Below are 22,584 nucleotides of genomic sequence, written 5' to 3'. Positions count from 1 at the left end.
CTCTATATTTTCAATAAAAGGACACCAAGACCCTCTTTGATAAAAATGCCTTTTGGTTCTATTAACTCAAAAATTTAACTCCCAAATAAATACAATTATAATATTAAAATAAATATAACAATATATATTTTAAAATAATTTCAATATTTAAAAATATTTTAATAATTTGCAATCCTATATTAAACTAAATTTATTTTAAATAGAAAAATAATATTAAAATAACTAAATAAAAATTTAAATTAAATTCAATATTATATAAAATAATTTTAATGTTATTAATATATGAGATATATTTTATTAATTGTAAAATCTATTTAACCCAAATATTTATTTAAAATATTTATAATAAATATATTATTACAATAAATATAATAATTTACATTTTAAAAATATTTTATATATTAAAAGTATTCTAATTTTATTAGTCTACTAGACAAATTAAATTGTTTAAATAATATTTATATTAATTAAAAAATTTAAAGTTAATTTCTTTAGTTACAATCTACTAAGGATATTATAGTCAAAAGGGGCCTTGGTGTCCCTTATTGAAACCTTGGGGTCTACATGATTATTTCCCTAAACTTGGTGGGTGTAGGTGCCTTTTCTCTTTCTACTTTTCTTTTTTCTCACTCCTATAAATCTATAAATGGAAACATTATAGATCATGATTTCTTGTGAGACGCTGGGAGTTACTGGTAACCAAAGGCTTGCAAGTGGGGAGACTAAGAGATCTATCTTATTAACAACTAGATTTATATATTTTAATAAATTCATAATAATCCCCTTAGATGTTCATTACAAAAGAAAATGCCTCATTAAGACCTTTACTTAAAAAAAAAAAGAAAAAACCGTCATTGGAAACAAATATTAATAAAGGAAAAAGAGTACGTCATTTGTTGATGTCTTGACATATATGATTCTTGAAGATATGAAGTTATCTCATTAAAATCTTACTAGGAAAAATGCTATTGGATAAAAATGGATAGAGCTACTTGAACCCACCAAACTACTTATTAAACTCTCTTTTAAAAATAATTTTATGATTAAAATATCCCTAAATTAAATTACAATTATGCACATTAAAATATAGTAAAAAATAATTTTTTTTTTACTCTTTGAACCCATCTTTATATTCAATATAGTTTTGCTAAACCCTAAATATATTTTCGTTAAACTTTAATAGACTAGAGACAATATTCTTCTTTCAAGCCACATATTTTTGTTAAGTGGGCATATGTGATTGGATTCAGGGTAATAAAGTTGGTGGTTATCTCTTTGTTTGCATTTGGCAATGGGCAACAATCAAGGACAATTGTTGTTGACGGCAACAATTCTTATAATTTGATGGATATTGACTTTGTGGAGGAACAATACAATATTAACAATAATTTGAATCACGAACAGTATGAAATTCTTTAATTCATATTTGATTTTTGGGATTTTTTTTTCTATTCAAAATTGATAGAGAGGTTTTCCAAATGTAGCCTATAGTTTTAGTAACCATATTCGAAATGTAACGTGTAGTTTCAATAACCATATCCTACTATATGCAAGATATGTTTCCATCAGATCTTTCAATTCTGATACAGATTCTGTGATGGATTATAACGGTGAATTTACAACTTATGAGGTAACTTTAGATTATAATTAACCTTGCATTAATGTTTATGGAATTTTATTTAACATACATGACATTTTTGCCTATCTAGACATTCAAGAGTAGAGAACCAATAATTTAGTGAACTTGTGATGTTAGAAAGAAAAATGGTATAATGGTTGTCATCAAGAGATCTAAAATTGGTCACAGTGGTAAAAGATCAAGGATCTTATTTGGTTGTGACACAGGTGAAAAGTATAAAAATAAATAAATAAGAAGAAAGACAACAAAAAAGATTCAAAATAGAGAATAACTGGTACAAAAGATATGGATGTCCTTTAAAAGTTAAGCATTTATAACAATTGGATACTAAATATAGTGCGTTGAGTGCATAATTATCCAATTTTAAACATCTTGAACGGTACTCATTTGCAGGGCGATTAATTGTAGAAAAAAGACCAATATTAGTTGACATGTCAAAAAATATAGTATAACTAAAAGATATTTTAGTCACTTAAAAAAAGATGTTTTTAATGTTTCTACAATGAAGTCAACAGAAAATGTACTATAAAGATATAAAGTGATTGAGATGGCTGGCAGATCACAAATGCAACAACTTTTAAATAAGTTATCTGAATTTAATTACATCGAGTGGGATAGGTGTTATGACAACGTAGACATTGTAAAAGACCTATTTTAGGCGCACCTAAGAGCATGGAGTTGTTACACACATTTCCTAGTGTTCTATTGATGGACTGTACTTACAAACTCAATAAATATTATCTTCATTTTTTTTGAGATTTTATAGGAATGGAATCAACTGACATGACTTTTAATGTTGCTTATACATATATGAGTTCTGAGCGGGAATAAAGCTACACATAGGCTAGATAGATTAAGGAGTTTAATGGACAATGATTTTTTATCTAAGGTCATTCTCACTGATAGAAAGTTGGCTTTAATGAATGCCATTGAGAAAATTTTTCCTAATGCAAAGCATTTTTTATGTAGATGGCGTATTGGTATGAATGTCATAGCAAACTACAAAAAGTTATTTGCAGCAAATGATAAGTGGGAGAAGTTCATAATGAGTTGGAACTTATTGGTATTATCTTTAAATGAAATTGAATTCATTGACCACTATAAAACCATCCACAAATATTTTGCATATCTTTTTGGAAGTGATGCAATATGTAACAGATACATGGTTGAACAACTATAAAGAAAGATTTGTTTTAGTGTAGACTAGGAATGACAATGAAGAGGGTGGGGGTGGGGAGCCATACCCCATTCCCTCCCTCCCCCATTAAAAATTTTGCCTCCATTTCCCACCCCGCCCTTTAATAAATTTAGTGGGGCAAGGATAAGAAATTCACATATGGGGAGTGATTTCTCCATCCCTACCCCATTTCTCATTTGTTTATTTTATAGCAAGTATAGATAAATAGTTTTAGTAAATTAAAAATTAGATACTTAAATAAAATCATTACTATATTATAATGTATTCAAATCATTTAAAAAAATCTCCAAAATGTTGAAACAATATCTTGAAATATATTAAAACTAAAAAAATTTAAAGAGAGTAGCCCTTGAGAGAGAAAGGAAAATAAAACAATATTTTAGGGTTAACTAAGAATTATAATATCGGATTTTCTTTTAGTTATAACCTATTTATATTAGGTAGAAATAAAAAGAAAATTTATTAACTAACATTATAATTGATAAAGCAAGAATTATTGAATAAAAATTAAAAACAATTATATATAATAAGGATTGGGGTAGGGGTGGTGTGGGAAGTACAAAATCAAATCTCACCCTATTAATAATTTGAGATTATTTTTCCCCAATTCCTTATCCCATTCCCTAAAAATTATTCAAAATTTACCCCATTTGGGGTGGGGCCTCATGGGGCTCTAAACCCATAGAAGATTTTGCCGTCCTTAGCGTTGACAGCTAAAAGTATGATCTTTGGAAACTTGACAACATATATATATATATATATATATATATATATATATTTCCTTCTGGTATTAGAGCCAAGGGGAGGAAAGTGTTTTATTGTTTAGAGTTTCGTGTTTAAAATCTTGTGTTTTATTTTGAAGTTTTGTTTTTGTGGTGAATTTTTACTGGTTGTAAGTCCCGTTTTAGGATAAGGATTCCGCTGAGGGCTGTAAATCCATACCTGTAGCCATTCTAACCAAACCAAAAATAGACCATAAGGTCTTGACCATGAACCCTCTACTCGGTAGAACATCATCCTTTTCTAGCTCTTCTTCTGGGAAGACTAGTGATTCAAAGCATGTTTTGAGTTCAGAAAAATTCATTATTGAGAACTTTGATAAAGCAATTGATTGTTGGGAACTTCCAAAAATTTCCAAAGAAAAGATTTACAAAACAAAAATGCTTGATATTTTAAAACATGATTATATTATAAAGACTGAAGAACGTGACATAACTCTTTCAGAGCCTTTTGAAACAATTTATTTGTTTTCAGAAAAATCTTTAAAGAAATTAAAAGAAAAGAATTTCAAATACATTCACATTGGTCTTATCCAAGTTGGAATAAAGCCTTTAACAAAAGAAGGTCTTGACACTTCCATTTTAGCTATCTTAAGAGATGGGCGATTCATCTCTTTCGATGATTCATTGCTAAGTAGCATCGAATCTAGTGTCTGTAAAGGTCTAATTTCTTTTGATTGTTATCCTAATATAACAATTTCTCTTAAAGACAAAAATATTTTAAAAAGCATGATTTTACAAATCAAAACCCATAATTATAATATGGTCAAAGGATCTATCCCAGTTGCTTTAATTTTTAAAATTTCATACAAAGCTATGGTCTCTGCATTTAATACGCAACACAAATTCCAGTCAAAAAGAGATGAAACACTCCTCTTGTAGACTGACTTGTCTAAAGCAAACACTGTAATTCCGAAGCCAATCCAATGGAAAGATGTCAATCTTCCAGAAGAATGGATTCTTGAAGGAGCCGCCCCACCGGCGATTCCAAAACAACTTGAGCCCAATACAGAGTTGCAGAATGTAACTCAGTATTCCGATGGTAAAGTCAAATTATCATTCAGAAGGTCTACCTCATCCAGATTTTCTGATAAAGAGTTGAGCTCAAGCATTCCTTCACTAGAAAGGAAATTCACGAAAATACTCTCTGTTATAAATCTCCCTTTTCAAACTACAAAGAGTCAACCTAGGTTTTCTACTTCAGATATACCTAGTACCTCCATTCGATCAGTTGATTATACCACTAGCGTTTCTCATCCTATCTACACTAGTAATCAACAAGTACAAAGTCAAGAAGAGAAGAAACCTTCTCCTCCAACATCACCTATGTTTTCTGCAGTTACAGAGAATGTCATTAATGTCATTAAAAAGGAATTTGATTTGGATAAAACTCTTCTGCATAACGATTTTTATTCTGATTTGAACAAAGAAAAAAGAATTTGGTTATTCAAACATTTTTTAAATCAAAGAAAAGAAATCCAACAAACTTATTATGAATTTGTGAATCTTCATAAAGTTCATATATTGTTTTTTGATTGGTTCGAAATATATTCTTCTGATAACAACATCAATTACCCTTTTAAAGAATCAAATCCTATTACAATTAGGAAGAAAATTCCTGAATGGAAACTTCTTGATAGTGATAGGACTATAGAGTCTGAACACCCACCTCTTCGGAGTGTAACCGTTGATCACAGTGAACCTCCTGTCCAAATTCGAGCTTCACCTTACAAAATTCCAAAACCAAATGATTCTGAGGCAAATTTAAGTAGTATTATCCAACAGAATAATTTCTGTAATACTAACTTAAATACAATCGGAAAGCAGTTGACTAGGATAGAAAACCAAATCCAGAAGTCAACCATTACTGTTCCATCAATTTCTCCTATTCCAACAAAATCGGATTCTGACAAAAAGCTTAAGGAACCTATTTTCAAACCCTTTCAAGTTTCGAAAACTAGCCAAAAGCTTGTTCAAGAGTCAAAATCAGATTTTGCTAAAGCCATTAGAGAACAATTAGATAGGATAGAAGCTGCTTCTTCCTCATCTAGCAAAGTTCAGATAGCCCCTGATACTCCTCAATCTAGCAAGATTGGAGTATTAGAACAAGACCAAATGTCTATAGCCTCTTCTGATATAGAAGCTTTCAAAGAAGAACCACCTACTCCCAAAACAAACAAAATTCATTGGGAATTAGCCCTTCCCACTGTCAAGACTCCACTAGATCTAGCAATAGATAATAGACCAAGTGCACTAAATTAATCCCGATACAATGCATCTTCAGTCTATGAGTGGAATATTGACGGTATGTCCGAGTACAATATCCTAGGATTGTTGCAACAAATGACAATGGCAGCCAATGCCTATAAAACCCAAGCAGGAACTTCTGATCGTGCTATATCAGAGATCCTCATTGCTGGTTTTACTGGTCAATTAAAAGGTTAGTGGGATCATCTTCTCACTAATCATTAACAATTAGACATTCTAAATTCCATTCAAGTCGATGAAAATGGAGCCCCTATTTTTGATGAGTTCAACAATCCAATTCAGGATGCTGTTGCTACTCTAATTTTAACCATTTCCCTCCATTTCATTGGTGACCCTTCACACCTTCGTGATAAAAATGCTGAGTTACTACATAATTTAATATGTAGGAAACTTAGTGAATTTCAAAGCTACAAAACCTCATTTTTTATCAGATTATTTTTAAGAGATGATGCAAATCATACTACTTGGAAAGAAAAATTTCTTGCTGGATTATCTACCCCTCTAGGTGAAAAAGTAAGAAATTCTATTAAAGCCCTTTATGATAACCGTATTCCTTATGACGAGCTTACCTACGGTGAACTTGTCAGTTTCGTCAATAAAGAAGGTTTAAAGATTTGTCAAGATTTGAACTTAAGAAGACTAAACAAGAGTTAGGCGGTTTCTGTAAACAATTCAATTATGACCCCTTTAAAACTCCTATCTCCAAAGATTGTAATGGTGAGTGTTCCACTAAACCTCGCAGGAAACATTACAAATCTAAAAATTTTAGGAAATCCTTTCGTAATTTTAGAGAACTTCCTTATAAGAAACCTTCGAGGCCTTATAAAAAACCCAAATTCTATAAAAAAGAGTTTAAAGCCAAACCAAAGACTCCTTTCAATTATAAAGAAGCTATATCTCATAAGTGTGGCATGAAAGGTCATACTGCAAATTACTGCAGGATGAACAAAAAGCTTCATGAGCTTGACCTCGATGATGAGATCTTTTCCAAAATAGCCCCCTTCTTGTCGAATCTTTTGATTCAGGGTCTTCTATGTCAGGAGACAGTGATCCATATCAAGTTGATGAGCTATTTGACTAAGATGACTCTGCATCTAGCAGTAGTGAATCTGAATCTGATTCATTTTTAAAGAAAATCAATGTTTTGACTAAAGACCAAGAAACCTTTCTTGAACTTGTAAAGCATATTTCTGATCCGAATCTTCAAAAGAAATATCTTGATAAACTTTTGAAAACTTTGGATTTTAATAAAGCCGAGATTTCTAAAGTCCCAATTGTTAAAAATAATTCTTATGATCTTACTCAGATTTTGGATAAAAAGAAAACAAAAAAGTCAACACCCACAATTCAGGATATTCAAAAAGAAATCAAAGACATTAAACTTGAAATAAAGGATTTGAAAGAAAAACAAAAAAGTGATTCTGAAACTATCCAACTTGTTTTGCAAAAGCAATTACAAGACAATTCGGATAATGAATCCAATTATGATAATGGTGATAACAATGATCAAAATTTAGAAAACATTGAATCTATTCCCAATGATTTTCTATTTGTTTTAAAACAAATCACCACAAGAAAGTATTTGATTAAAGTCACTTTAATCTTCTCTGATGATTTTGCAATGGATGCCATTGCCCTTTTTGATACTGGCGCCGATTTAAATTGCATTAGAGAAGACATCGTCCCCAAAAGATTTCATGAGAAAACTAAAGAAAGACTTTCTGCCGCCAATAATTCAAAACTTAATGTCAGTTCTAAAGTTGAAGCCTCAATCCATAATGATGGTTTTGAATTTAAAACTTCTTTTGTTCTTACAAATGACATACATCATGCCATCATTCTAGGAACTCCTTTTATAAATCTTATAACTCCTTATACTGTCAATTACGATAGTATATCTTTCAAAGCAAAAAATGAAAAACTTGTTTTCCCTTTTATTGAAAAACCTAAAACAAGGAATTTGAATATTGTTAAAGCCTGTTCTGTTTATCAAAACAGAATAAATAACCTACTTAAATCAAAACAGTGTGATCTAATGTTTTTATAAAAGGATTTAAACTTACAAAGAATTGAAAGCCAATTACAAAGTGATTTCATTAAAAGAAAGATTTCTGATTTCAAAACTCTCATTGAAAAAGAAATTTGTGCTGATCTACCTTCTGCTTTTTGGAACAGAAAACAACACATGGTAGATCTACCTTATGAAGCTTCTTTTAATGAAAGACAGATCCCCACTAAAGCACGTCCAATCCAGATGAACATGGAATTGGAACAACATTGCAAACATGAAATCAAAGATTTAGAGTAAAAAGGACTCATTGTTAAGTCAAGATCCCCATGGTCTTGTGCCGCGTTTTATGTTAATAAAAATTCTGAAATTGAAAGAGGCACTCCTAGATTAGTTATAAACTACAAACCTCTTAATAATGCCCTAAAATGGATTAGGTATCCAATACCTAATAAAAAGGATTTGCTTCAAAAACTATGTTCTGCTCTTATTTTTTCAAAATTCGACATGAAATCTGGTTTTTGGCAAATTCAAATTCATCCTAATGACCGTTACAAAACTGCTTTTATTGTTCCATTTGGACAATATGAGTGGACTGTTATGCCCTTTGGTTTAAAGAATGCACATTCGGAATTTCAAAGAATTATGAATGATATTTATAATCCTTATTCTGATTTTTGCATTGTTTACATTGACGATGTGTTGATATTTTCAAATTCAATCGATCAACATTTCAAACATTTAAAGACTTTTTATTTTGCCACCAGAAAGGCTGGATTGGCAATCTCTAGTTCTAAAGTTTCTTTATTTCAAACAAAAGTCAGATTCCTTGGTCATCATATTTCTAAAGGAACAATCACTCCAATCGAAAGATCCCTTTTGTTTGCAGATAAATTCCCTGATAAAATTCTTGACAAAACCCAATTACAAAGATTTCTTGGAAGTCTAAATTATATTCTTGATTTCTGTCCTAACATTAATAGGATGTCTAAACCCTTGCATGATAGATTAAAGAAAAAACCTATTCCTTGGACAGATGAACATACCAAGGTTGTAAAGCTTATAAAGAATTCTGTAAAAAGCATCCCATGTTTATATCTTGCTAATCCTACATTACCTAAAATTGTTGAAACTGATGCATCTGATTTAGGCTATGGAGGCATATTAAAGCAAAAAGAAAATGATAAAGAACAGATAATACAAAATGTTTCTGCACATTGGAATGATTGCCAGAAAAATTATTTTACTATAAAAAAAGAAATCCTTTCCATTGTTTTATGCATTACAAAATTTCAAAGTGATTTATTAAATCAAAAATTTCTACTTAGAATTGATTGCAAAGCTGCAAAACATGTTTTGGAAAAAGATGTTCAAAATATTGCATCGAAACAAATTTTTGCACGATGGCAAGCCATTTTAAGTATTTTTGATTTTGATATTGAATATATTAAAGGTGATACAAATTATATTCCTGATTTTCTAACTCGGGAATTTCTTCAAGACAGATAATGCCGCTCAAAAGAAGAGACAAAGGAAAAGGCATAGCCAAAGATCCTGAACCTAAAGCCACTCCAAAAGCCTCCCAATCTTCTCCTCCTAAAGAAAAACTTTTATCATCTGCCACGCCAATCAGATCTTGGATTGACATGATTCAAGATGAGGAAGAAAAATCTAAAGCCCTCTCTACCCATGAGCAAGTAAATCTATGGATGAAATCCATTTCTAAATCACCTGAGCTTATGCTCGCCCTACAAAGCAGCCTTTCTCAAAGCCAAACTCCTCCAAAAGAAATTTCTGAAAAAGAAAGCCCAAAAGAAATTTCAAAATCCTTTTCCCAAAATGTTGTTGTTTCTGGTGAAAGCTCGTCGTCTCAGATCGTTCTTTCACAACCAACACAGAAAACTTCGATTTGGTTTGATAAAACCCATTCCCAAAATATTTTAACTATTGAAGAAGGGTTTTACCATTCTGATCCATTTCAAACCCTTACAAAGATTTTCCCTAAAGGCTGGTTTTTCAAACCATGGGATTTAACAAAACCCCAGCCTTACTATCAAAGCATTTTGGAAGCCACTGAATCCGTTAAATTCAAACATTTTTTCCTCAGTGACTCCCATTCTGAGCCGGCTTATTCAACGGCTACAATTTTAAAAGTTTTGAGCCCAAACCAATAGGGTGATCTACTCCATAATCAAAAAAGATTTCCCTCCAATTTTCAAATGCGTTTACCACATTGTTTGACTTTCTCCCACTGGGATTATCAACAAGCCTGGTACAACACATTTTTCTTACAAAACCCCAAAAAATCTCATTCATGGTTATTTTTCTTTAATTCTAAAATAACCATGAAAAGCCTTCCTAATTGGTTTAAACAATGGTGGAATTATTTTGGCCCAACTCCGGATATCCTTACACCAAATGCCACCCACTGTTTAAATTTGTTCAAAGCCCATTATTCTCCCTCTGAATCAGAAAAAAGATTTTCGCCTTTCTTCTATTTCTGTACAAATTTCTTTCTTCCTTGGGTTTGGATGTGGAATCTTAAATACCACACTCAAGATGCCCAGATTATCCTACAAAGAACCTTCAAAGTAAAATGGTGGTCGAATTTTGACGAACAGTCAAAATTGACTGACATTTTGATTCGAAATTGGCTCTCTGCCAAAGGATTTCTTCAACCGACCATTCAACAATCCAAAGCCCATCAAACCTTCTTGAGCTAAAAAACCAAAGCCCAATCTCTCCTTGCTAGCGCCAAGACTGAAGAAGAATATTTCAATGTCATGCAACAACTTCTCGCCACAAGGTCAGAGACATCTGTTGCAAGTTCCTCTTCAAGCACTTCAGGAAATGCAGAACCTTTTATTTCTCTTGGTGATGAAAATGAAGATGACTGCTTCGGCATTTTCTCTCCAATAAAGCATTAAAGCTGTATTATTCGAACTTTACTTATTTTTTTTATGTACAATTTTGTACTTAAAAAAAAAGTAAATATTTGTTATTTCCCAATTTTTGTATTTTCGGGTGGTCCTCTGGACACAAGTGAGAGCGCACATGTCTCTTCACCCGTATTTCTACATCGGTACTATTCCAACATACGCTCCAAAGACTACTGTTACATACGATCCAAAGCTTACTGTTTGCTTCATTCTTGCTACAGTGAACAGTGCAAAGTTCCAGATGTTACTGTGCACTTAAAACTCCGCTACAGTGAACAGTTTAAAAAATTTTTGTATAAAAACCAAGAGGAAGACTTAGACTCCTCAGGTTTTTCATTTCTCTTCTTCTCTCCCTTCTCTCTAAAAAACTTCTTCTCCTTCTTCTTCTTCTCTCTCTCTCTCCGGGAATAGGAATCTGGAATCTGAAGACAAAAAGGAATTTCTCCTGTCTTCAGATTAATTTCCCATTATTTTCCTTTCTTCTCTACAAAGAAAACCAATCGATGTAAGCATTTCATTCCAGTTTTATTAAAGCATTTCATTCCAGTTTTATTAAAGCATTTGTAATTTTATTTAAATTTCAGCAATTTAAATTTCCGCAATTCACATTCAAAGCATTTAAATTTCAGTCTTTTAAAGCTTTCTATGCATGCTCTGCAGATTGATCTGTATCAGATCTGCCATATAAATTGTACGTTCCTCTGAGGCAAAGAGACCAGATCTCAATCCTCAGTTGTAAAATCTTCTCTTCTCCCTCCATTCCTTCAGAGCACCATTTCTGGGAACCGGATCTGGTACTGTGTTTGTACCCAAGCCTTTAGATGTATGTGTTGCTAGGCTTGCTAAAGAATTTAATAAAGATTTGGTAAATTGTTTAAAATCTGACAACCGCGTTTAAAGAACTTAATTATTATTTGGTAAAGCAAAATTAAGTTAGTATATCGACTGGAAACCTGAACGTGCGGGCTATTGATCTGTTCTAAGTCAGATCTGGGTCCAAAGGCATATTCCCTTCTGCATCGATCTGGTTTAACAACGCCCCGTACTAATTTAATAAAATATATAAAATTTGATCAACCACGTTTCCAAAGCAAATCCATCCATTAATTTTTCAAGAATCTAATAACCAAACCCGGTAAAACTAATTAAAAAGAGCCAGCTGCGATCCAATTTTTTTTATTAAAGCACTCATAAGTTTTCCGATGAAAGCACTTCCATCCTTCGATCCTATTTCCTTATGGTATTAATAGAATTTCTTACTTTTTCACCTAGAAGGGTAGGTAATCCAGCAAGAAATTTTTCTTTCCAGGTAGTATGATTTGCATCATCTCTTAAAAATATGACCTTTCATGCCACACTTATGAGATATAGCTTCTTTATAATTGAAAGGAGTCTTTGGTTTGGCTTTAAACTCTTTTATATAGAATTTGGGTTTTTTATAAGGCCTCGAAGGTTTCTTATAAGGAAGTTCTCTAAAATTACGAAAGGATTTCCTAAAATTTTTAGATTTGTAATGTTTCCTGCGAGGTTTAGTGGAACACTCACCATTACAATCTTTGGAGATAGGAGTTTTAAAGGGGTCATAATTGAATTGTTTACAGAAACCGCCTAACTCTTGTTTAGTCTTCTTAAGTTCCCACTTAAGACGTTTCTGTAATTTCAAATCTTTACAAATCTTTAAACCTTCTTTATTGACGAAACTGACAAGTTCACCGTAGGTAAGCTCGTCATAAGGAATACGGTTATCATAAAGGGCTTTAATAGAATTTCTTACTTTTTCACCTAGAAGGGTAGGTAATCCAGCAAGAAAATTTTCTTTCCAAGTAGTATGATTTGCATCATCTCTTAAAAATAATCTGATAAAAAATGAGGTTTTGTAGTTTTGAAATTCACTAAGTTTCCTACATATTAAATTATGTAGTAACTCAGCGTTTTTATCACGAAGGTGTGAAGGGTCACCAATGAAATGGAGGAAAATGGTTAAAATTAGAGTAGCAACAGCATCCTGAATTGGATTGTTGAACTCATAAAAAATAGGGGCTCCATTTTCATCGACTTGAATGGAATTTAGAATGTCTAATTGTTGCTGATTAGTGAGAAGATGATCCCACCAACATTTTAATTGACCAGTAAAACCAGCAATGAGGATCTCTGATATAGCACGATCAGAAGTTCCTGCTTGGGTTTTATAGGCATTGGCTGCCATTGTCATTTGTTGCAACAATCCTAGGATATTGTACTCGGACATACCGTCAATATTCCACTCATAGACTGAAGATGCATTGTATCGGGATTGATTTAGTGCACTTGGTCTATTATCTATTGCTAGATCTGGTGGAGTCTTGACAGTGGGAAGGGCTAATTCCCAATGAATTTTGTTTGCTTTGGGAGTAGGTGGTTCTTCTTTGAAAGCTTCTATATCAGAAGAGGCTATAGACATTTGGTCTTGTTCTAATACTCCAATATTGCTAGATTGAGGAGTATCAGGGGCTATCTGAACTTTGCTAGATGAGGAAGAAGCAGCTTCTATCCTATCTAATTGTTCTCTAATGGCTTTAGCAAAATCTGATTTTGACTCTTGAACAAGCTTTTTGCTAGTTTTCAAAACCTGAAAGGGTTTGAAAATAGGTTCCTTAAGCTTTTTGTCATAATCCGATTTTGTTGGAATAGGAGAAATTGATGGAACAGTAATGGTTGACTTCTGGATTTGGTTTTCTATCCTAGTCAACTGCTTTCCGATTGTATTTAAGTTAGTATTAAAGAAATTATTCTGTTGGATAATATTACTTAAATTTGCCTCAGAATCATTTGGTTTTGGAATTTTGTAAGGTAAAGCTCGAATTTGGACAGGAGGTTCACCGTGATCAACGGTTACACTCCGAAGAGGTAGGTGTTCAGACTCTATAGTCCTATCACTATCAAGAAGTTTCCATTCAGGAATTTTCTTCCTAATTGCAATAGGATTTGATTCTTTAAAAGGGTAATTGATGTTGTTATCAGAAGAATATATTTCGAACCAATCAAAAAACAATATATGAACTTTATGAAGATTCACAAATTCATAATAAGTTTGTTGGATTTCTTTTCTTTGATTTAAAAAATGTTTGAAGAACCAAATTTTTTTTTCTTTGTTCAAATCAGAATAAAAATCGTTATGCAAAAGAGTTTTATCCAAATCAAATTCCTTTTTAATGACATTAATGACATTCTTTGTAACTGCAGAAAAACTTCCAAGAAATCTTTGTAATTGGGTTTTGTCAAGAATTTTATTAGGGAATTTATCTGCAAACAAAAGGGATCTTTCGATTGGAGTGGTTGTTCCTTTAGAAATATGATGACCAAGGAATCTGACTTTTGTTTGAAATAAAGAAACTTTAGAACTAGAGATTGCCAATCCAGCCTTTCTGGTGGCAAAATAAAAAGTCTTTAAATGTTTGAAATGTTGATCGATTGAATTTGAAAATATCAACACATCGTCAATGTAAACAATGCAAAAATCAGAATAAGGATTATAAATATCATTCATAATTCTTTGAAATTCCGAAGGTGCATTCTTTAAACCAAAGGGCATAACAGCCCACTCATATTGTCCAAATGGAACAGTAAAAGCAGTTTTGTAACGGCCAATAGGATGAATTTGAATTTGCCAAAAACCAGATTTCATGTCGAATTTTGAAAAAATAAGAGCAGAACATAGTTTTTGAAGCAAATCATTTTTATTAGGTATTGGATACCTAATTCATTTTAGGGCATTATTAAGAGGTTTGTAGTTTATAACTAATCTAGGAGTGCCTCTTTCAATTTCAGAATTTTTATTAACATAAAACGCGGCACAAGACCATGGGGATCTTGAGTTAACAATGAGTCCTTTTGACTTATATATATATAATTTTAATTTTACCATTAACTTACTCATCTAATTTATTCATATATTATCATCATCATCATTATCTTTTTAATAGGGTTAAAAGTGCACAATCAAGGTTGAAGAAGTATCTTTCCATCATTCAAGGAAATTTTAAGACATTATGGGCAAAGATACACAATTTACTTGAGCTATAGTACACATATATTAAAGCATCATTTGAGAAACTTTTGACAATTGTGCAACATCTGTTCATGCCTATGGAATTCAAACATATTGAGGCTTCATATATGTAAATGCATTAAGTATAATCCTTAGTGACCTGAAACGTGTTAATTTCTATTAGGGTTGACCACTCTGTATGCAGGTTTTTTGTTTGCCAAATGTATAGTTTGCCATGTGCTCATGAGGTTGCAGAATACAAAAGAAAATCACAGCTTATTCTGCTTGAGGGAATTAATCTTCATTGGAAAAAAAACTGATTTAGTAGTTGTTACTTAGAAGCAAAAGATGGAGTTAAGTTGTCAGCCAAAGTTTGAGTTAATTTCTAAGCAGTTTAATGAGAGTTCTATTTAAATCTAGTTAGAATCCTAGGAGTATCTTTCTTTTAGATCCAAAAGTGAAGACAAGAATACGAGGTTGACCATCTATCAAAGTTGATACTTCTACCTATCGTGACCCATTTGCTTTTACGTTAGTATCATATGGGCAAGAAATTTGTTCATTTACTATGAAGAGTAATTCACTTCCATTTGTTAAATCAAAAGATGAGGTTGAACATAGAAAGAGACTAAAAACAAAGGCAATACAAATTTGCACTTAAGTTATTTAGTAAGTCATTTAATTTAATTTTTTTATTATGTATAATACTTATATTTGGACGTTAACAAAAGTATGTCAGTCAAATCAATTACATTCTTAAGTTATTTTTGGAACTAAGTGATGTTTTTAAAATTACTGGAGCAACACAGGATACTTTAAGACTAAGGCTTTTTCCTTACTCCTTAAGAGATTGAGCTAGATTATGGTTAAACTCATTACCATCTGATTCCATCACTACATGGAATGACTTGGCTGACAAATTCTTAATGAAATATGTTCCACCAATCAAGAATGCAAAATTGCGGAATGAGATCACTTCCTTTCACCAACTTGAAGATGAGAGTTTGTATGAGGCTTGTGAGAGATTTAAAGAGTTGCTCAGAAGGTGTCCTCTTCATGGCATTCCTTGCTGCATACAGCTAGAAACCTTTTATAATAGGTTAAATCCAAGTATGAGATTGATGGTTGATGGTTCAGCAAATTGAGCTCTGTTATCTAAATCTTACACTGAAGCCTATGAAATTTTGGAGAGAATTGCCAATAATAATTATCAGTGGCCATCAGCTAGACAGACAACAGCAAGAAGAGCAGCGGGAGTACATAATATAGATGCAATTACAACATTATCAGAACAAGTAACTTAATTGACTAACATAGTGAAAGCCATGACTTTTGCTCCTGCAGCGGTAAAGCAAGTTGCTGAACTGTCTTGCGTGTATTGTGGTGAGGAACATGTATTCGACAACTGTCCAGGAAATCCAGCATCAGTAAGCTATGTGGGCAATTTCAACCGACAGCCTCAAAACAACCCATACTCAAATACTTACAACCCTAGATGGAAGCAACACCCAAATTTCTCATGGAGCAATCAAAATCAAAATGCTTCAACACTGAGTGGACAGAACAGAAATACTCAACCACTTGGTTTTCATCAGCAGAATCAACGGAAAAAACACATTAGCCATGATCCACTTACTTCACTAGAAACACTTATCGAGGAATACATTGCGAAGAATGAAGTAATTGTGCAAAGTCAAGCTGTATCTCTAAGAAACTTGGAAAACCAAATTGGACAGCTTGCCACAACAATGAGTAGCAGATCTCAGGGAAGTTTGCCCAGCAATACAGAAGATCCAAGAAGAGAGGAAAAAGAACATTGTAAAGTAATCAACCTAAGATCTAGAAAGAATGTTTATATCCCTATTGATGTGGCTAAAAAAAAGTTGGAACTTAACTCCTAACAAGAACCACCTCAAGATGAGAGCATGTTACAACAACCCAGCCATCAAGATACTGGTGCTAATGGTCAAGCTACAACAACTTTAGAAGGGAATCAACAAATAAATGCTGAAGAAAAAGTTGCAACACCAGTAGTGAACACTTACAATAAATCAAATGAGCAGAGATTGGTACCTCCTGAAGTTGCCCAGCAATTTAAGCATCCACCCCCTTTCCCACAGAGATTCCATAAATAAAAATAAGACAATCAGTTTAGCAAATTACTGGAAGTGCTGAAGCAGTTACATATCAACATACCTTTCGTGGAAGCATTGGAGTAAATGCCTAATTATGTGAAATTTCTAAAAGATATCTTGGCAAGAAAAAAAGGTTGAGAGAATTTAAAACGTTGCTGTAACACAGGAATGTAGTCACATGCTTCAAAGTAAGATCCTTCAAAAATTGAAGGATCTAGGAAGCTTCACAATACCATGTTCCATTGGAACTAGGTACAAAGTCAAAGCACTTTATGACTTGGGAGCTAGCATTAAGCTGGTGCCATTATCTGTATTTAAGGAATTGAGAGTAGGAGAGTTCAGGCCAACAACAGTCACTCTACAATTAGCTGACAGATCTCATACATACCGTGAAGGAAAGATTGAGGATGTATTGGTGAAGGTTGACAAATTTATCTTTCCAGTAGATTTCATTGTACTAGACTTTGAGGCTGATAAAGAGGTACCAATTATACTTGGGAGACTTTTCCTAGCAACCGGGAAGACTCTGATAGATGTGCAGAAAAGAGGGACCAACAAGTCACCTTCAATGTATTAGAAGCCATGAATAACTCTGATGAGGCATAAGATTGTAATTTCCTGAGTGTTGTGGATCTTGCTGTAGCAGACAGAAGAAATAGATGCTGCAGTAACGCGGTTAATGAAGCTGCAACCTTTGAAAGCTTTGAAGAAGAAGATGTTGCAGCAAATTAGATAGATTGGATGGGAGAAAGGCAATCTAACAGACATAGCAGATTTATTGAACCTTTAAATCTTTCAGACATGGAAGTAAAGACAACTTTACCATCTATTGAATCACCTCATACTCTTGAATTAAAATTGTTACCTTCACATTTGAAATATGCTTATCTTGGTCAAAACAATACACTTCCTGTAATCATTTTTATCTACTTTGGATGCAGATCAAGAAAGGAGCCTGATAGATGTGCTTGGGAGATACAGAAAAGTAATTGGATGGACTATGGCAGACATTAAAGGGATCAGCCCATCCATATGCATGCATAAAATTCTATTAGAAGACTACTACAATAATTTAGTAGAGCAACAGAGAAGGTTAAATCTCATTACGAAGGAAGTTGTGAAAAAAAAAATTATCAAATGAGTGGATGCTGGGATCATATACCCGATATCAGACAGTTCATCGGTAAGCCCAGTTCAATTTATTCCAAAGAAGGGAGGAATAACAGTGATAGCAAATAAAAAGAATGAACTTATTCCCACAAGAACAGTGACTGGATGGAGGGTATGTATGGATTACAAGAAGCTCAATAAAGCCATTCGAAAGGATTACTTCCCACTTCTATTTATAGATCAAATGTTGGATAGACTTGCTGGAAAATAATATTATTATTTCCTAGATGGGTATTCAAGCTACAACCAAATTGCTATAGCCCTAGAGGATTAAGAAAAGACTACATTTACATGTCCTTATAGAACTTTTGCCTTCAGAATGATGCCCTTTAGTTTATACAATGCTCCAGCAACTTTCTAGAGATGTATTATGTCTATTTTTTCGGATATGGTGGAGCAAACATTGGAAGTCTTCATGGATGGTTTCTTAGTCTTCAGAGAGACATATACTGATTGTTTACACAACTTGGAAGAAGTTCTTAAAAGATGTGAGGTGACTAACTTAGTACTCAATTGGGAAAAATGTCACTTCATGGTGCAAGAAGGCATAATGTTGGGTCATAAGGTGTCTAAGAGTGGCATAGTAGTAGATAAAGTGAAGATAGAAGTGATCGATAAACTGCCACCTCCTACTTTAATAAAGGGGATTAGAAATTTTTTGGGTCATGCTGGATTTTATAAAAGATTCATAAATACTTTTCCAAAATAGCTAAACCATTATGCTCATTGCTAGAACATGACAAGCTTTTTCATTTTAATAAAGACTATCTTCAAGCCTTTGGAGAATTGAAGAAAGCTTTGATCACTGCACCGGTGGTTATAGCACCAGATTGGACTCTACCATTTGAGCTGATGCGTGATGCCAGTGACCATTCTGTTGGGGTAGTTGTTGAGTGTTAGAAAATGCATATTTATAAAGGAGAAAACCGTCATTTTACATTTCAAGTCTTACTAACAACCCTTACTTTTATGTATTTAACCTTCTTGTGATTAAATTACATGTGTTTTATTTTAATTAAGTATTTCATGTATTTTAGGGCCATTATAGTCATTTCACAATAAAGGAGAGATTAGACGGCAAAACGGACATCACTTTTGAACTCAGGACGGTCGAAAACCTTAGGAGGAGCATAAAAGGAAAAATGGCACTATTCATATGTACGGTACTATTCACATGTACGGTACTAACTACGTTACTGTTCACAACACTGTTCACATAGACGGATCGATGACATGGCATTGACCGATGATGTGGCATTGACTGATGAGGTGTCACGATCCTGTTGGGCTAAAATTCTTATGTACTGTTGATGGTGACGTGGCAGCATATCAGTGGATGAAAAATCTCGCGTACGGTACATGCATCACACAGGATTATTTTCAACCAAACTTCGTTACTGTTCATCCGAGTCAAACCGTGTTACTGTTCATCCGCGTGGTCAAACCATGGACTGTTGACTGATGACGTGGCGCAATCCTGAGCGTCCAAACTGTTTTTAATCCGATGGCCATGATTTACTCCATGTATCTATAAAAAGGGGGCCTCCCCCCCTAATTTGATATCTCTGAATCCATTTTTGGGATCTATTTTCTGTAATTCCTTTTCCATCTTGTATTTGCTTCATATTTTAATAAATTCCTATTTTGCCCCTAGTTCAATTATGAGTGGCTAATTTTCTTTCAAGCTTGGGTTGAAGGTGAAGTCTCAACATGTGTCATGGGCTTAATTTGGTAAATTTATTTTCTCTTCCCCTCTAGTTTTTGTGGATGTTTTGACTTCTCGTCGACAAATAATAATAATCTTGTCTAGATACTGCCTTGGTTACACCGGCTCTCTAGTATAAGGTTATTATTATTTGGCACAATAAGCCCTTAGCACCATATTGATTAGAGCGTGGTTCATAAGGTGTGGATTCCCCCCTCATGATTTAATTGGCATTAATAAGGATTATTTAGCCCATGATGCATGTTGATACGGATCCAGATACCCAAGTATGTCATTTCAATATAATTCTCTTCAATTTATTCTCGCCATTTCAATACCAATTTTAGAATTTATTCTCGCCATTTTAATTTAAGTTTTAGCATATTCCAAATCATTTCCACCACAAATCCAATCACCCATTTACAAAATTAATTCTACACAATTAAAATCCACCTCCTCGTGGGATCGACACTCGTCACCATTAGTCTATACTACAATAGATTCGTGCGCTTGCGAGTACATTAAAATTTGCAGAACAAGATTTTGGCGCCGTTGCCGGGGAGGTAAGTAATTTTAATTCATAGAATTAATTTGTGTGAATAATTTCTTTTAATTGTTTTCTTGTAATTTTTTTTATTAAAAAAAAGTGAATCTACATTTAAAGGTTAGTATTTCTTTTCTTTTTCTCTTCTTTAAAATTCTGTAATTTATTTTTCAATTTATTTTTTTTCTTTGTAATTTTTGTTTATTTTATTAATTTAATTTTTAGTTAATTTATTTCACATATTTGTTTTAGTGTGTTTTTATAGAAAGGTTGTAACAGTGCAATAAGGTTAGTATCGTAATTTCTTCCTTTTCTTTATTTTTATTTGTTTTGTTCTCATCTTCATTTTTATTTGTTTTGTTCCCATCTTTATTTTTATTTTATTTGTTTTGCATGCATGGTCGTAGGTCATTATTACCTAATCTTGAACCTATAGACCTTGAACTAGAAAAAACACTTCGCACACACAAACAAATTAAAAATAAAATGGATTTGCCACCACAGGAGAGGCCATTTAAGGACTACTTCAGTCCCTTAGCTAATTTGAGCACATCATGTATAAGATATCCAAATGTAGCCGCTAGAAGTTTTTGAACTAAAACCTAGTGTGCTAAATTGTCTCCCCACATTCTATGGCCTAGAAAATGAGGACCCATATAATCATTTAAATGATTTTCATGCTATTTGTCAAACATTTAAATATGAGAATTTTTCAGATGATGATGTTAAACTTAGACTATTTCCATTTTCTTTAAAGGATAGAGCTCGTTCATGGCTTAATACATTGCCTACTAATAGCATTACATCATGGGAACAAATGGTTACAAAATTTTTGAATAAATATTTCCCAGTGCATAAAACCAATGCTATTCGCAGGGAAATCTCAGAGTTTACCCAGAGAGAGGACGAGCAGTTTTTCGAAACATGGGAGCGATTCAATGGGCTACTCTTGAAGTGTCCACATCATGGGTACGAGAAATGTCACCAATGTCAATACTTTTTGGAGGGATTACTACCGAATGTGCAAGAATGGCTAATAGCAACAAGTGGAGGAGAGCTAATGTCAAAAAGTGCATCAGAAATTTGGGAATTCTTCCAGCGACAAGCAGATAATTCCCAACAACGGAGTCGATCACTCAGGACTACTAGAAGAATTAAAGGAGTGAATGAGGTTCAAATTTGCGAATCAACTTCAGGAATCAAAGAAGTCAAGGAGATGGTTGAAGGTCTTGCTCGACAAATAGCATAATTATCGACTACTAAATCAACAGAATCACATGACCATGACTCATACTCAGATCAAGCCAATGCCATAGGTGTAATAAGAAAACCATCGAATTACAACCCATACTCCAACACATATAATCCTGGATGGAGAGACCACCCCAATTTTTCATGGTCTCAAGGATTCCAACAGAATGGACCAGCAGCTCCAGCTCCACCAATGCAACCAATTCCGCAAATTCCTCAAGCCTCTCAGCCCCCATTTAGACCATACAATCAGAACCAGAACTACTCTCAACCTAGACCATGGGAGGATTCATTCCAGAATCTCAAGAATCTTACTCACTCTACGATTGAGCAACAGAACCGCACCATTGATGGACTACGAAATGAATTGAGAGCGGGCTTCAACTCACAAGCCCAATCAGTTTCAAGCCTCGAGAAGATGGTGGGACAACTTGCTTCTTCAGTTCAGACCTTGGCAATGACCGTTGAAAAAGGTAAGTTTCCAAGTCAACCAGTGCCTAACCCTAAAGGAGTGCATGAAGCAAGTACCAATTCACCACAGCAGCATGGAGAAGTCAAAGCAGTAATGACCTTGCGAAAAGGAAAAGAAGTCGACAACAAAGTGGAAATGCCGGTGACAAAAGAAAATCAAATTGTACCTGTGAATGTTGAGGAATCATCACCAGAGGAGAAAGAAGAAACCAACCCACGAGAATACGTTCCGAAAGCTCCATTTCCTCAGAGGTTAGCGAAAGGAAAAAAGCAAAAATCCACAGGTGAGATTCTTAAAATCTTCAAACAGGTAAGTGTTAACATCCCTTTGCTTGATGCTATTAAACAAGTTCCATCTTATGCCAAGTTTCTTAAAGACCTTTTTACTAAAAAGAGAAACATGCATGTTCAAAAGAAGGCATTTTTAACAGAAAACGTTAGTTCTATACT

The 22,584-nt window shown here is 33.4% G+C and overlaps 2 non-coding genes across 2 annotated transcripts; both read right to left on the bottom strand.

Annotated features, from left to right (window-relative positions):
* Positions 1 to 15,814: 15,814 nt before the first annotated feature.
* On the bottom strand, positions 15,815 to 15,921 carry LOC112100414. The gene has a single exon (XR_002906786.1). It is a non-coding gene; the product is annotated as a small nucleolar RNA R71 (small nucleolar RNA).
* Positions 15,922 to 21,280: 5,359 nt separating this feature from the next.
* Positions 21,281 to 21,384, bottom strand: LOC112100551. Its single transcript, XR_002906919.1, has one exon. It is a non-coding gene; the product is annotated as a small nucleolar RNA R71 (small nucleolar RNA).
* Positions 21,385 to 22,584: the final 1,200 nt, after the last annotated feature.

This window comes from Citrus clementina, unplaced genomic scaffold (assembly GCF_000493195.1).
Source record: "Citrus clementina cultivar Clemenules unplaced genomic scaffold, Citrus_clementina_v1.0 scaffold_3, whole genome shotgun sequence".
NCBI lineage: Eukaryota > Viridiplantae > Streptophyta > Magnoliopsida > Sapindales > Rutaceae > Citrus > Citrus x clementina.
The sequence above is the reverse complement of the archived record's forward strand: the minus strand, read 5'-3'. Positions and strand labels throughout refer to the sequence as shown.